The 17,254-nt window shown below is 42.6% G+C and overlaps 1 protein-coding gene across 1 annotated transcript in view; it reads left to right on the top strand.

Annotated features, from left to right (window-relative positions):
• Nucleotides 1–824: 824 nt before the first annotated feature.
• ME1 (malic enzyme 1) overlaps nt 825–17,254 on the top strand; it is a 124,503-nt gene continuing 108,073 nt past the window's right edge. The window contains exon 1 of the mRNA XM_056856237.1: nt 825–872. The gene's annotated coding sequence lies outside the window, so the exon portion shown is untranslated. The remainder of the gene's footprint in view (nt 873–17,254) is intronic.

The raw sequence follows: 17,254 nt of genomic DNA, 5'->3' as shown, positions 1-17,254 counted from the left end.
ATGGTATTTTTTATAACGTTTTCAAACTCTTAATACGTCGCTGGGAATACATAGAAAGTGTGAACAGTGTTTTTTATAACGTTTTCAAACTCTTAACACGTCGCTGGGAAGACATAGAAAGTGCGAACGGTATTTTTTTATAACGTTTTCAAACTCTTAACACATTGCTGGGAATACATAGAAAGTGCGAACAGTATTTTTTTATAACGTTTTCAAACACATCGCTGGGGATACATAGAAAGTGCGAACGGTATTTTTTATAACGTTTTCAAACTCTTAATACGTCGCTGGGAAGACATAGAAAGTGCGAACAGTGTTTTTTATAACGTTTTCAAACTCTTAACACATTGCTGGGGATACATAGAAAGTGCGAACAGTATTTTTTATAACGTTTTCAAACACATCGCTGGGGATACATAGAAAGTGCGAACGGTATTTTTTATAACGCTTTCAAACTCTTAATACGTCGCTGTGAATACCAAGTGCGGTCACCCCCATCGCTTTAAAACCCCCGCCGGCAAGGCCTGACCCCCGCGGCGCACCCCCCTCCCCTGCAGCGACCGACTCCCTGGGAGTGACTCAGCGCCTCTTGGTGGCCCGCGGACCCCGGCCGTTGCAAGGCGGCGGCTCGCCCGGGCGCTTCTCCTGCCGGCCTCCCTCCCTGCCTCCTTCCCTCCCTCCCCCGAGAGGCGGCCGCGGCGGGAGCAACAGGCGCCGCACCGGAGGCGCCGCCAACGTCTCTCCGCGCCCTGGCCGCGCCGCCGCCCCCGCCGATGGAGGCCGCCCGCAGACCCCCCAGGCTCGGGCCAGACCCCCGCGTGTGGACCCTGCGGAGGGGCTACGACCTGCTCCGCCACCCGCACTTGAACAAGGTCTGTTTGGGGCCGGCGACACTGTTCAGGGCTCAGATGCGAGGCCGGGAGGGGGGGCCGCTCCGCACTGGGCGCGCGCCGGTCAAGGCCACTGGTGCAGGGGGGGGGGGGTTGGGCCGCTCTCTGGACGCACCTTCCCCCCATCCGAGCTCTGCAAACTCAACAATCCGCCTCCAAGCAGAGTTTGGAGACTCCGGGTGGGGGGTGGTGGTAAGGTGCACCCAGAGAGCGGCCAATCCCGGGCAAAACCTCCCGTGCATCAGTGGCCTCAAACCCCTTGCGCTGCCCTGCACTCCAGGGCTGGCGGCGTGGTAAGAACCTTGCCGTGAAGTGTTGCTTTTCCACGGGGCGGAAGCGCCGGGGAGGTTTCGCCTGGGATTTGCCGCTCTCTAGACGCCCAGGGTTTTGCATTGGATTTGCCGCTCTCTACATGCCCGTTTTCCCCATCCGACTTCTCAAAACTCTGCACGGGGGCTTATGGCTGAGTTTTGAGAATAGGGCTGGGGGGAAAGTGCATCTAAAGAGTGGCAACTCCAAGGCAAGACCTCCCGTGTATTAATGGCAACTGTCCCCATTTGAACGCTCAAAACTCTGCACGGGGGCTTCTGGTTGAGTTCTGATAATTATTATTTTTTTGGGGGGGAAATGTGCATTTAGAGAGCGGCAGATCCCAGGCGAAACTTCCCGTGCCGGCGCTGAGCCGGGCGGCGTTTTCTGCCTCGGCTCCGCCCCTGCTCGCCCGGAAAGGAGAAAACCACAAGCAAAACAAGCCCTCCACGCCTTTCCTAGGAGTGCCAACCGAGCTCTTCGGCCGGCAAAGCAGCCGCCCTCGTGGCCCATCCTCGACCCCCCTCCACACCCCACCGCTTCTGCAAACACGACATGCTTTGGGGTGTGTGTGGCTGTCCTCAACCCCCCTCCACGCCCCACAACGTCTGCAAACACGACATGCTTTGGGGTGTGTGTGTGTGGCCGTGTGGATTGAGACAGACCCTGGCAGGCAGGCAGGGCAGTCATCACCCCGAGCAACCCTTCCCCACGTGCACACCCCTCCCCATCTCTAAACCCCCCCCCCCATGTCTTGGGGCTAGTGACCACAGCGTGATCTTCTCGTGGGGAGCGACGGCTTGGCTCGGACCAGCCCGGAGTTCTTGGCAGCGAACCTGACGCTTCCCGCATAACCCGGGAGGGCATCAGTCACGCCACGCTCATGCCGCTGCCTTCACGGGGCCAGCTATTTAACAGGGCACCCGCTGCCAAGCCCTCCGCCACTGCTCTTTCTAACCTCCTGCCGGGCAACGTCTTCCTCAAAGTGGTCTCCAACCCCCACAAGCTTCGGATTATGAACAGCCATAGTTGGCGGGTAAGGCTCCGAGCAGTCTAAAATATGAAGTTGTTTTTAAAAGATAAGGAACTGGGCTTGGGAGACGGCATGTATCCAAGAAGCACAGATCGTGCTATACTAATCTTGCTTTTTTCTTGAATGAAGGAAAAGTGGATTTTCGTAAAGTGTTGGAGTGGTACTGCATAGGAAATTATTAAGCAGGAAAAGGTGGCCATTGAGGATAGGTAAGAGAAAAGTGCCCAGGCCTGAGTGGCCCAGGATAGCCTGATCTTGTCAGATCTTGGAAACTAAGCAGGGTTAGCTCTGGTTAGTTATTTGGATGGGAGACCACCAAGGAATACCAGGGTTGCTGTGCAGAGGAAGGCACCGGCAAACCACCTCTGTTAGTCTCTTGCCTTGAAAACCCTGTGAGGTTGCCATAAGTTGGCTGAGACTTGATGGCACTTTACACACAAAAGAATAGACGTTTTCAAGTTGAATAGAACGATGTAGTTGAGTCCCTTGGAGATTTAGTTCTGGACAGTTTAAGCAATGTTTTTTATTAGCAAGATGGTGTGGCACAGAATGATCCCGAAAGTCTCTAGTTCAAATTGTGCCCTGAACTCACTAGGAATTTAGCTAGCTTCTCTGGTATTTTATGCATGGCTGTTTCACTCGCTGTTTTCAGAGACCTGTTTTATCTCGAATTTGAAAACACGGACAAAAACGGCATGCATAATCAACACGAAGACCCGAAGTCATGGGAGGGGTGACAGCAAGTGAAACAGCCATGCATGAAAGACCTCTATCTCAGCCTGCTGTCTGCAATATAGAGATAATATTGGCCTATTTTATGAGGATGGTTATAAAGATTATAGCAAGACAAGATTATGTGAAGTACTTTGAACCTTGAAAGTGCTATATAAATCCTAAGAATTAGTAGAAATCCTAAATAGTTGGGAGGTAGGAGGAAGTTTATGAAATTAGTTCACAGTAATACATTAAGAGGTTATACTGAAGAGAATATTACAACAAGCGGGGTCCTGAAAGGACTTATGGGGGGTATCTCACCCTCCCACTATTTTTTTCTTTCTCTTCCCTGAAAGCCTCTGTAGCCTCTCCCCTTCTCCTGCTTCCCTCTCTCCTTTCCACTCAACAGACAACCCCCCTTCTCAGTGCACTATGTGAATATCATGCTACTGGCACTGGATTGGAGCTGGTTGTAAAGTCAAAACCAGGCTGTTGTTGTCTGGAAAGTTCCTAGGAGTGAGGTCACAAACAATTGCTAGTTTGGTTATTTGCTGTGGATTATTAAGCTGCTAATATGAATGTCCTGGATATGTCCTGACCTGGATATGTCCTGACCTGGATAGGCCAGGCTAGTCAGAAGCTAAGCAGGGTCGGTCCTGGTTAGTATTTGGATGGGAAACCACCAAGGAATACCGGGGGTGCTACACAGAGGCGGGCAATGGCAAACCACCTCTGTTAGTCTCTTGCCTTTGAAAACCGTACAGGGTTGCCATAAGTCTGCTGTGACTTGACAGCAATAAATAAATAAATAAATGAACAATCTGTGGAAATTCAACAGTAGGGGCAAATCAGCAATGGGTGGAGAAAGGGGAGTGGTGAACGACGTAACAAGGAAGACATTGATGGAAATTACCCCTCAAGCATGGTGAATACTGCACGGTTAGGCATATCGAACAGAACCCCACTCAAATCAGCCTTGCGGTATCCCTGCTAAAATGGCACCCATGAATGTCGGTTTTAAAATACAGATTAGAATGCTGTGCATCTAATGAGCAGCAAATCTTTCCCTGAATAAATGGCCTATGAGAAAGAAAATGGAATTCTTTGGTGTATTAGGTAAGGTGCTTTGTATAGCAAGCAATACAACCTTCGTGGTGCTTTTTTACAAGGCACTGGTGGTCACACCAATGAAATCAAAACAGGGAATTGTCTCAGTGTGGAATTAATCTATGCATTTCAAGTTAGTGTGTTTAAGGAAAATGAGAACTTTGCTTATGAATGCAGATTTAAATCAGACTGGCCTGTTTACCTTAGACGGAGAGTGACTGGGAGAGGATATCATGGCACTCTACGCACATATCCAAGTAGCAGGAGGGAAGCCATTTAAGTTAGGCTGTCTACTAAGATATATCACTGGAGAAAAGGAACCATTCAGAAGTGCATTTATTATTTTGATTTTCACAAGAACAGTTTCATTCCCGCAAATGGACTTGGGGACAACTGGTCCTGCTGACTTTCAGGAGAAGCTGACCGTGTATAGCACTTATTGGCTGGCACCTGTAAAGTCTCGTCTTCCCCATTCCTGAACAGGTTTCAACTTTATAAAAATGGATTTTAAAAACCCAATCAAATATACATTCTCTTGAATAAATTTGTATGCTGCGTTAACAAAATTCTTTGATGGCAGACAGTCTGTTTGAAGATTTGGGTTAAGTGAGGAGGTTGATGTCTTTAGTTTGCTTGAAGTAGAGGAAGCCAGACTCTTATTTGCAGGGGGGAGGGAATGCTACAAGACTTATTCTAAGGCTCATTTTTATGCACCTTAGACGTTTGAATTATTGGAGTGTTTTTAACTGTTAACTAACTTGCCAATATTAAGACACCATGACTAAATTGAAATTCAGTAAAATAGAAATCAAGTGGCAAATTTATTCCAGCTTTTGTGAGTCAGAACTCACTTTTCAGATCCATAATATGAAATAAAATATTTTCATATCAGGCATCTGAAGATGCGGGATGTGAAATGGTTTAGTATAGCCCGATCTTGTCAGATCTCGGAAGCTAAACTGGGTTGATACTTGGAAGGGAGATCTTTGCCAGGAAGGCAATGCCAAACCACCTCTGTTTAATCATTTGCCTTGAAAACCCCACCGGGGTCATTATAAATCGGCTGCGACTTGATGGCACTTTACATACCCTCATCTGAAGAAGCAAGCTCTGCCCCATGGAGGCTTATGCTAGAATAAATCTGAACTGCTTCCACATGAGGATTTCCCCCCAGGTGGGACACAGCATGCCCCCGTTTTATTGAGGAGCTTCCACATGACTCTGCACTCTTTCTGAGCAAGACTTGTGCACCTTCCAGAGCTTTTCTTTTTAAGCTGGAGCAAAGAAGCACCTCCTTTGTCCCCCCCTTAAAAGGAACATGGCATGTTCAGCTGCAGGCAGAGCCTGCTTGTGCCAGTTCTGCTCACAGCTGATCCTGGATGGGGCTTCCTCTGCAAGATCCTTGTCAGGTTGGTGCTTCTGCACAGGTGCAATGAGAAGGAAGGAGATGGTGATGGATAGCCCCAGTAGCCAGCAGTTTGGGGACAGATCATGTGGATGTCCTCCCCACATGACTGTATCCCAATTTACTGCTGGTTTAACAGAAAGGGAGCTTTTCCTGCCCCCATGTGGGACCAGCCTGGGTTAGTCTTTAAAAGTCCCTGTCAATTTTGTGTTTTGCTTTGCTACAACAGGCTTAACACAGCTGCCTTTTTGAAATTAAAATTGAAGTTAGAACATGGTATATAACAAATCATAGTTTGGTTCTAAAAGGTTGAATGCTGGAATATTCTCGTAACACAGTTTGGGAGCAAAGATCTTAACTGGTTCGCAATGCTTGGTTATTTTTTGAAGACAATTTTGTGGTTTTTATTCTGATGCTATAGTGGTAACGTTTTGGTTCTGGAAAAGTTTGATTGTTTCACAGGGCATGGCTGCAGTACATGGAGAAAGGAAGGAATTATTTTTCAGATCCAGTTCAATAGTGACTGTAGGTAGTTTCTGCCCTTTCTTACAGTATGCGGCTTGGCAACTTGCCTTAGTCATCTGGAAGTGATGTGTATACTTCCTGTCTGCTTATGGCATAGTGTGCTCTATCCTGTCACTGTGTAGTTAGTTTTCCTAAAGTGCGGTCCTTAGCAGAGATGCACCTTTCTAAGCAATTGACTTCAATGGTCTTAAAGGGATGCAAATCTGTTCAGGATTGCACTGCTGATTCTGTCAATCTGTATGCTTTTATAGCTCTTATTTTCTGCTTGGTCATATTTCATTAGCAAAATGCAGTGTAGGCAGAACTTTGGAAGGCATAGCAAGAGGTCTTTTCCAGAGGCTGATAGCTCCTACACCACAGAACAAATACTGATAAATATCTGCAGAACAAGCTTACCTTATGTGCACTATACAATTTTTTTGATGTGTGTCCCAAGCTACCTAGCAGGTTTTTTTCAGAATTCTTTGATTGACTTCTTCTAGCTTTACTTCTTTAAGATGGAGAATGAAAATGTCCTTATCATATCGTGTGTCCAAACGTCAATTTAAAAGGCAATATTTCTCCAGCCCACAATTTAAGATACAGTTGTGCATATCTGTGTCTTAAAGGTAATGTGAGCTGCTGATTTTTGTTGAACAGTTTTTCTTTTTTAAATCTGGGAAGGTTTATTGAGTCTGGCAATCCCAGGTCTAGACAGAATGTTGATATGTAAACTGAAAGCTCTGCAGAGTGGACCTAATCTTCTTAACCTCTTTGTAAAATGTGTGCTTTTTCAGGAAAAATCTAAATTATGGATTATATAGCTCTATGCTTATCCCAAATAGAAGTAACAAAGTATGAAGGGAGTCAAAATAAAAAGTGGAAAAATATTAAATTAAACCAACTTAACACTCAGAAAATGAGAAGAAATGAGATTCTAATGAAAAACACAAAACGATCTGGAACATGTTCCACCAAGAAATTCAAATGATCGTTGAATAACAGGAAAGGACAGGAAATTTATTTTAATAAAATGCTGTTGAAGCAGAATGATAGCTTCCTGTTTTCCTTGAGATTGGTTGTATATGTGCTGTTTGTTTTCTGTCCTGAAAATTGGTTGCAACACTCATCCTTTTTGAAAGCAACAGTTTCAGAGATAAAGGGCTGCACACATCTTATTTTTAACCTCTAATGTACATGGAAAGATGACAAATCTTACTGAGCATATAACAGTGTTTTCCTTGAGGACCATTTTTTTTCTATCTTAGGATACTATTCAATACAGTGGGCTGGAGCTAGTGGTAATTTAATGCCAGAGGAAGGGAGGAGGTGTCTTTTGCCTACCCCTCCTCCCTCTGAAGACCCCAGTTTGTTTTTGAAGGGTTCCCTATCCCCCCATGAGCTGAATTTGGAGGCGATTTAGTGGGTTGGGATAGAAAAGGGTTGTCTTTTTGTCTTCCATCGGCAGAAAATTACTGTAGGATCCAATCCAGCATTTAACAAGAAAATGCAATGTAATAATTTCTGGTTCATTCTTAGAATCATAGACTTGGAAGGTACCACCAGGGTCATCTAGTCCAACCCCTTGCACAATGCAGGAAATACATAACTACCTCCCCCCACAACCCCAATGGCCCCTGCTCCATGCCCAGAAGAAGGCAAAAAAAACCTTCAGGATCCCTGGCCAAACTGGCCTGGAGGAAAATTGCTTCCTGACCCCAAAGTGGCGATTGGCATTTCCCTGGGCATATAAGAAAGGGCCATGAGAGCCAAGTGCTGATACAACCCTTCCTGCCTGCCTTCTCATGATCTGCCTAAGTCCATAGAATCAGCATTGCTGTCAGATGGCCATCTAACCATCTAGTTGTTACTTTTGGCCATTTTTGCTTTCATTTCTAAGACTAAAGTTTATGAGTTTTGCACGGCTGCAGCTTCCATAATCACTGTTAATAAGTTGGTACACCTGCGATCTAAGAATTCCTAGCTTACAGTTCTCATACCTTTTGATTATTCTGAGTGAACAAAGCTGGAAAAGTAATTGATGAATCTGCACAATTTTTCCAGACTGAAGTGTACTGAATTAAATCATGTTGTAGAACTTAGGCTACAAATCTGTGGATTTAATACTATTATTAAGGTATTATCATTTGTATTTATAAGCATAGCTGCATTTCTCACTGCAGCTGGAGATCCTCCTTTTTCCAGTCCAAGATTGGTTCAGGTTTGCAATAGAATCCCCCACCTCCCTCCATACATTCACATTTAGCTTGATTTGTTCTGTGTGATGTGCTAGTTGTTATTATAAGGTAGGCTAAGGGCCAAACTGCCCTGACCTGGATGGCCCAGGCTAGCCTGATCTCGTCAGATCTCAGAAGCTAAGCCGGGTCAGCCCTAGTTAGTATTTGGATGGGAGACCACCAAGGAAGTCCAGGGTTGCTGTGCAGAGGAAGGCACTGGCAAACCACCTCTGCTAGTCTCTTGCCATGAAAACCCCAAAAAGGGTCGCCATAAGTCGGCTGTGACTTGTCGGCACTTTACACACACACACAAGGGCGAAACTACATGATATGTCTGCTGCATGCCTGGGCACAGGTGTGCCATCCAACCTGTGATCAGACATACTTTGGGGAGGAACTCACCTTAAACAGTGCTTGTTCGCTCAGTGCTGTGAGGGAGCACTGCAAGGGGGGAGAAGGAGCTTCCATGCTCCCTCCCACCTTACGTTTCCTGCAGAAGGGGCAATGGGGAGGGTAGTATTCTCGGGGTCGGCATCTCCGAGACGGCCAGGTGACTTTATTGCTTGACACATACCTGGAACTACAACCTACAGGCACAGAAATAAAACTAAGTTGCAGCCAGAACGGTTCTGGCAAGAACTTGGAAGCAAACCCATATATCTGAAATAGAAGACTGGAAAGAAAAACTGTTGGAATATGCTAGTATGGCTAAAATGACTTTTGAGCTAAATTTAAAGCCTAAAGAGTCTATAGAGCAATTTGATGAAAAGTGGGCATCATTTTATACTTATATGAACTGTAGCTAATTGAATGAAGAACGCTGGCTTGAACATCTATAATAGGTTATGTATTATTTAATATGTTTCAACTAAATGTTAAGTAATTTTTAGATTTTTACATGATAGAATACCAACGTGGCATAAGTAGACTAACCGAACGCCATATTACAATCATTTCTTAATTTAGAGAATCTATCACAAAGTATGATAACTGACTATAATTCTAGCTCTATCTAACTGAGTTTATTATCCAATGAAAAATGCTATATTGTATGTTTTTATATATATAACGTTTTACCTTTCCCTTTTTTTTCTCCTTTCTGTACCCTCCCAAATATATAAATAAAAAACCCTTTTATCAAAAAAAGAAAAAAAGAAAAGAAATAAAACTAAATGAAGCCCCTCCCATACAGGCCTAGAGGGGGGAAAACAGAAACGAGTTTGTGAGGGCTCACTTAAAGGCATTCACACATATGTACATCACAGGGAGTGGTTTTTACCCCTTTTTTCTAGCTCCACGTGTTCTTTCTAGGGCATGTGGAACCAGAGAAAAGGGGTGAAAAGCCCCATGGTCCCATTTCCGCAGGCAAAAGAAGGGTAGGAGAGAAACCTGAAGCTCCTTCTCTCCCCAGCAATTCTCCTTCACAGCGCCAGGTAAATGAGCACTGTTTAAGGTGAATTCCCTCGATATACGTCTGACTGCGAGTGAGGAAGAGCACCTGTAACCTGGCACAAGTCAGGGGTATTGTGTATTTTGTCCGTATGTGTTCTGGGTTTCAAGTGAGAGATGTCACAGTGTACAAACGTTAGGCTTTTAAAATATGTTTGCTCTCTTGGACTATATGTGTACCAAATTTCAGCTTTCTAACTTGTGAACGTATCTTAATTATCATATATCTCCATGAGTGTGTGACAAGCTACTTTCTTCTTGATTTGGATCCTCTTTTCGTTAGCTAAAACCACACTTTAAAAAGGCACTATTTTACATTTGAAAGGGCTGGTTCATAATAAATGGTATAATAAAATGTTTCCCCCCCCCCATTCAGTTTGTATATATTAACAGTGCAGCGGCTGGTGTTCGGGCCTTCCTGCCGGTGTTGGGGCCACAAACACCGGCATAAGTTGCCCGGACGTTGGCGTGGGGGTCCGGATGCTGGCCCCCCTGCCCGGCCTCCTAACAGACTTTCGTCCTGGCGCAGGTCAGGAATGCACTGTGTGTTACTCCCAGACAGGATTGAAATTGCAAATATACCTACTTGAGAGAAAACTGCAAACAGATGCAGCTAATGCTGTTTTAGCACATCTTAATTTGTGCTGTCTGGTTAGAGAGAGCTCAGTTCTCAATGAAACTTTCAGCATTTTCCTCTGAGGCTTTTCCCCTCCAACAAGGTGGGACAATAAGCAATTTTGGGGTATATGTGGGTATATGTGTTGCAGTCTTTGATGGAAAGGTAAAAAGGTCAAGTCAGGTTAAAAGGATAAAGAGGAGGTATGCAACAGTGGAAAAGCAATCAAAGTCCTGCAGAAATGCATCTTGGGCTGAAGAGTTGTACATGCCTACCTTGTCTTTAAAAACATTTCACTCATTCTAAAAGAAAAAAAATTCATAGGAAGCTTGATTCATAGGAATTTTTTCAGTACTCCCCCAAAATCCCAATTTTCCCCAGAAAAAAACCCTTGAAAAAAACAGAAAAAAATGTCCCTGAATTTTCCCAGTTTTTTTCCAGGCCTTCTGTTATGGCGGGACACCTCCTGCTGGTAACCTTCTCTTCCTGCAGTTGCTCCTTCAGATGGCAGGATAAAAATAAAGATGTCATGGATGATGTGACATAACTTCCAAGGAAAACATGGAAGTGATGTCATGTTGCTCTAGGAATTGTTAGAAACTCTACGGTTTTACCATAGAGTTCGTAATGATTCCCAGAGTCACTTCTAGTTCCCCCTGGAAGTAATGTCACACTGCTTGCACCACTGGTGCCCCCCACATCTCTTGCCAGGTGCTAACTATCAACTATGTGAATATAAATCTTAAACTCATATGTAGAAAACAGGAACACTGGAATCACCCTTCGGTTTTTTCTTCCTATAGATCCATTAGCAGGTTTTATTCGTATGGTTCTGATGTAGTTAGGCAGGCAGCCCGTCTGACTGTCATTCCAGATCTGCGATGCATATTGCTTGGGCTGCTCTTAGTACTGCTTTTTAACAATTTATTTCTGTGGTATCAGTTATGATCAATTCTTGTGTGTGTGTGTGAAGTGCCATCAAGTCTCTTCCGACTCATGGCAACCCTATGAATTAGTGCCCTCCAAAACGTCCTATCATTAACAGCCGTGCTCAGGTCTTGCAAACTGAGGGCCATGGCTTCCTTTATAGAGTCAATCCATCTCATGTTGGGTCTTCCTCTTTTCCTGCTGCCTTCAGCTTTTCGTAACATTATTGTCTTTTCCAGTGACTCTCGTCTTCTCATAATGTGACCAAAGTACGATAGCCTCAGTTTAGTCATCAATTCTAATTACTAGTAAATTCAGTTCCTATTTCTACTTTTTGCTTTTGCTTGATCATTCTGTCTCTGCCTGTTGCACCATATTTTAAAGGCTTTCTTTAAGTCTTGCAATCCTTCATTCCAGAATTCTCAGACCTTTATTTTGATATAGCCCATTAAACCCAGCTACTGTCAGTCCAGTCCATTTTTGCATCCTACAAGTGCCCCTTGAATCTATTCCAACTGTGTGATACTTTAAATCTCCCAATCCAGCCATTCTCAGTCAGACTTTGCAAGGCAAGAAGGCATCTGGAACATGTTACAGAGCAACCCTGCTCAGCCTATAATGTCTTCTGTGAGATCACAAACAACTAAAGAGTTTGAAGGAAAGCATTATTTTTTAACAAAAGTTTCCTACCAATTTCGAAATAAGGAGATTTTTGTGTGTGTTTTTTTTTTTTTACTTTGAAAAAGATTCTTTAATAGCACTGGTAAGAACTGCAAAGTACAGATCAAAGTAGACAATATCAGTCTTGATGACTGATAAAACTTCTACATAGGTTAGTTAACTTTTAAAATTTATGTTATCTTTCATTAATAATGATCTCTTTAATGGGATAGGGATGTTTCCATAGAAAAAGTAATAGATGCTACCAGTAGCCAAAAGCTTGGCTATAGCTGAACAGGGCTGTTTGAAGCAGTGTGTGTATTTTGTTGGTCAAAGGCATTTCTTTGTTTAACTTCTGTTCAGCTGTATAGCTGAGCACCTGTGTACCAATCCCTTTGGCATCTAAAACCTACAAACACTATGCATTCTAGGAAATAGTTGCATGAGCACTATTAAATTAGGAATAAACATTTGCACTTGATATTGGGGGATGGCAAGCTCTGCTGCTTTCTCTACTCTGGCTCTTCTTCCCTGCCAGCTTGTGACAGGATGTGGATGACACCTGAGTTCAGAGGGTCAGAGCTGTGAAGGAACCCTCTTCACCAATGAGGGACCTTGCTTCACCATCCTACTGCTTTTCTCAGCATGATTGTAAAGAGAGACAAGAAGCAGGCTTTCTGTGCACAGGCCATTCCCTAAGTGGCTCAGGAGCCACACGTGGCTCTTTGGTATGCTACCTGTGACTCTTCCCCAATGTGACCTTCTTATGCTCTAGCTCCAGCTTGAGGTTCAGGAAGGAAGAACATTATCTTAATATATTTAACGAACAATAAAAGTATTAGTAACTTGACCCTTTTTCTTATTCAAACCTCCTTAATATGTATTTGTTTATATTTCCTTCTAAAACATCAGCCTGTTGTGAACAGTACTTATGCATCCTCAGAAGTCTGGATGCAAATAGGTCTTTTCACCCATTTGAAAAATGTGTACAAGGAGTGTGTGTGATTGCAAAGAGATCACTATTGAAATCCTCTGACTGGATTCTACTTCGTATGCATAAGCTCTCTCTGTGAGATTGGATAAAGGTACTGAGAGTCTACCTGTCTTGTGTGTGTGTGTATGTATACAGGTGCTTTTTTTTGTTTTGTTTTTTGCAGTGGTACTCACTAGTACTGAGTACAGGCTTCTTTTTGGAGCTCTCCTTAAGTGGGGAATTGGTGGAAATTGATGCATCCTTATGTATGAGTATGGCACCTTTTTAACAACAAAAAGCAGTATATATAGGCTGTGTGTACACAGAGGTGATGAATGCGTGGAAGTCATAAGAAGGGACAGCTGCTATGATCCCACTCCTTTCTCTTCCTTCACTGTGAACACTTTCCATATGTGTGGAAAGGGCTAGTATCTCTGATAAAACATCATTGTAATTTGGAATAAGGAGATGCGTGTCTCCCAAGTGTATGCCACAAACATGCCAGATATTTATGAGCTGAATGTTTGTCCAAGACCTTCATCTGCCTGTAAGTTGTTATGATCCACGTATTTGATCACTGCCTGCCTTCCCCCCCCTCAAAAGTTGTCCTTAAAATGTATGTAAAGAAAAATAATGTGAGCTAGAACTCCCAGCAATAATATAACAGCATTCTAAAAAATTGCTGGATGTAATTTAATGTTAACTCCTTCATGGAAGAGAAATTATTTAATCTATATAAAACATTAGGAAAATTAGGAAGCAGCCCAAGTCCCACGGTGGCAGGTATGATATTTGTTGTGAGTCATTAATAGGATTATAACTCCATACATTTAAACTAATGAAGCTATTACTCATTCATTATTGATAATAATCTGTCAAGAATTATCTTCATTGTCAGACGATAGAATAAGCTGGTTGGGTATATGTCATTTACAGTAGCACAGTGAAGACCCAAGCGGCATTTAAGAACTGTGTCAAGATTATACTGAGAATTGAGCCACTTTGGGAGCCTTAACGCTGTTTGAGATGCAGCCATCTGGAATCTAGGTCAGCCCGCAATCACATGAACACATTCCTGGCCTCTTTGGTAATATTGTTTTAAACAACATGGGGAAATAAATGAGAGACCAAGATTTATTCCAAATTTTCAGTTGTTATCAAAGTTGTTGGACAGTTCCCAAACTCTTTTAGTTTATACTGTTTGAATAATCCTGTTTACTACTTCTACAAGTATACAAAAATTACGTTTTCACCATTAAAAATGGCAGCGTGTCTTTGATTTAACTGTCGATTTAATGTGTTATTGTTTCTTCTTTATAAAGCCTGGTTGATGGTTCTTATTCTCCCTGACAATTCTCCATTTTACAGATGGGGATCAGAAACGAAAAGCATTATTTTTAAACCCATTCAATGTATTTATAGTAGAGTTTCTGTCCTTTTCTAAATCCAGCTGTCAATTGGTCTGAATTAGCTTTGTTAGTTTAAGTGTAGGGGGTTATAATCCTATTAATGTCTCCCAACAAATATAATAGAAACTGATGTGTTAGCAGGGGAGATGGGCTGCTTCCTGTTTTTCCTAATGCTTTATGTAGGTGAAATAAAAAATAAGGGGTTGATACAGAGAGGAAAACAAGTACTGAGAAGAACTTGGATAAATGAAAGAAACCAAGGCAGCCCAATTTGACTATTGCATGTCTAAGCAGGGTGCTCCCTGGGGGAGTAGCTAAAAAAGCCATTACAACATGAAGGTTCAGGTATTGCAAGGACTTGTATATCTGGGGGAAGCTGATTTTCCCCCTGTATGATTCAGGCTCACCCATGTCGATTTTTGTAACCTGTTGCAGTTCAGGATGCTAAGGCCTGTGCAGGAGATGGATATTTTAATTTTTCATTAGGAAATTTCATAAGATGTTCCATAAAGTATAGTGCAACCACACAGGCATTTCTCTCAGGTGTAAAGGTTTGATGGACTATATGTGCTATTGAACCTTTGGTGATGCTTGTAGGAAGTGTTCAGTATTTTGTGTTCCTAGAAGGTATAGGGAGAATACTGTTAGAATTTTAATCTGATGACAGATCCAATTAGTACCTTTCTATCAGGTTAGACATTTCTAAAAATACCTTGCCTGCTTGTTGCAGGGTGCTTTTAAAAACTTCAGATGCAGAATGCTTTTTTGTCCTAATTGTCTTTTTAAATTTTTGTGTGTAGATTTATTAATGTGATTTATTACCCTAAATTAGATTTATTACCCTAAATTAGAAGCAAGCAGCAGATAGCATGGAGTTAAATAGAAAAGGAGGTTCACTGTGGCAGACGTAATGTCTAACCATGATTTACGTGCTTTAACTTTGTTTAAGATCCCCAGTGTACAGTGAACCCATGGTTTAGGTTACCGAGCTCTAAGCCCTTCTCTGGAGATACTAATGAATCTTGATTGTCACCTTGCAGGTGGAAATGGCCTCAGCCATGGTTTGCTCAGTGCAGGTGTAGTGCTTAACACAAACCATGCTTTGCAAGCAATCCTTAAACATAGTTTAGGTATCCAGATTTAATGCTTGATCATGGTTAAATGAAAACGAACCATGGTTAAGTGTTATCACTTATAATAAATAATAAAAGTATAACATTTGTATTTTGACTTCTGAATGTTGAAAACACTTGAAATAGCTGACTTTCAGCTGCTCTGCTAGTTTTAATGCCTGCACATGACTTTTCTGTACCGTGTTGAAGCAGCTGTTATGAACCCTAGTAGAGGTGTCATCATTCTAGGTTCTGCGGAGTCCAAAAGGTCCCTGCAGTGTATCAGCATCCCACAAACAAGGTGGTAAGCAGAGCTCCCTGCCAAACCTTGAACTAGGGATGCCAGCCTCCAGGTGGGGCCTGAGGATCATCTCCAGGCTACAGAGATCAGTTCCCGTGAAGAAAATGGATGCTTTGGAAGGTGGAGTCTATGGCAGTGTACCCCACTGTGATCCCTGTCCTCTCCAGGCTCTATCCTCAAATATCCAGGAGTTTCCCAAGCTGGATCTGGCAAACCTATCCCCCCATCACCTGCCAGTGGCCAGGGGGTACCTAGCAGCTCCAGTTTTAACTGTCTTTGAGTTCTGCATGGGCAGCAGGCTTTGTTAAGAAGGGCTTAAAAATCAAGAGAAGGAAACTACCTCTGTTATATGCTGTCAATTAGGGAATGAGACAAGGCCTCTGAGCTTCCTTTCTGTAGTTCATATAGAAGCAACTGTTTTAACCTTCTTTTAAAAAAATTAGTTTCCACCTCCAAAGATGGCAACATTGGACTGGCCAAGTATCTTTGGATGTTTCAAAAGCTTTGATGTAATTACGCTGCATTCCTAGTATCTTTACAATATACTTAGAAATTAATGTGTCCTGACATTGACATCCATTTTGATACCTTTGCAGAGTAGTCCTAAAAAGAGTTACAAACTTCTAAACCCACTGACTTCAATGGATTTAGAATGGTGTGACTCTGATTAGGATTGCACTGTTAATTTAGATCCGGGTTTCTGGTGATATAGTCATTTTAAGAAAAGACATCCACATGACAGTTGTGAAGAAAATTCATAATGAATGAAGCGATTGACTTCAGCTCTAAAACACTGCACATGGAAGATATTAGTGTGAACACGGGAACATAAAGCAGATTTGGCTTTGAAAAGAGAACTGGAACAAGTCCACAAACAGATCCTATGAGATGTCTCCAGATAAACGTTTCTCTCACCAAATGTGCTGAATTGAATGTTTACTAGCCAGATGAGGCATGAGAAGCAGAAAACAGGGGATTTAATTTCTTTTGTTAACTTTTCAGCAGACCCTAGGTTTCTGCTTTTTTAGATTTGTTCCCTTTAAAAATATTTGGATTAACAACATCAATAATAAAATTATAACTTGTACTTTTAAAAATAGATGAAACAAGCATTTGATATTAGGCAAATACAGCAACAGTTTTAGGAAGTTTTGTCATATTATCTTCAAATTGTGCATTCAGTATTTCATACACTCCCATTCCATATCACACTTTTAAACAGAATACGGTGCTAATAGATAATAAAAGATTCCATCTGCCATTTGTCAATAATCTACTAGAGAAAGCTTTTGTCCTATCCACTTCTACCTCAAAACCACCACTTGGTCTTATCCCACTACTCTGTATATGTGTTCCAGAAGTTATCTGCAAAATAAAACAAAACATCAGAAGCTAGCTTGCAACTGGAAGATAAGTGAGCCATTTTTTTAATGTTTAAGATGAAAATTGGCCATTAAGCTATGGTGTGGAAAAATAAATCTCATGCACAAATTCTTGACGTGAGAACTGAAAACATTTCTAGGTCACTAAAGTAACAGCTTTTGTTAATTTGCAGCCCGACCCCCTCAAAGGCAGGGGAGAGGAAGAAGATTCCTGCCATCACTTATG

This window comes from Euleptes europaea, chromosome 10 (assembly GCF_029931775.1).
Source record: "Euleptes europaea isolate rEulEur1 chromosome 10, rEulEur1.hap1, whole genome shotgun sequence".
Lineage (NCBI taxonomy): Eukaryota > Metazoa > Chordata > Lepidosauria > Squamata > Sphaerodactylidae > Euleptes > Euleptes europaea.
This window is presented reverse-complemented; position numbering and strand designations above follow the sequence as displayed.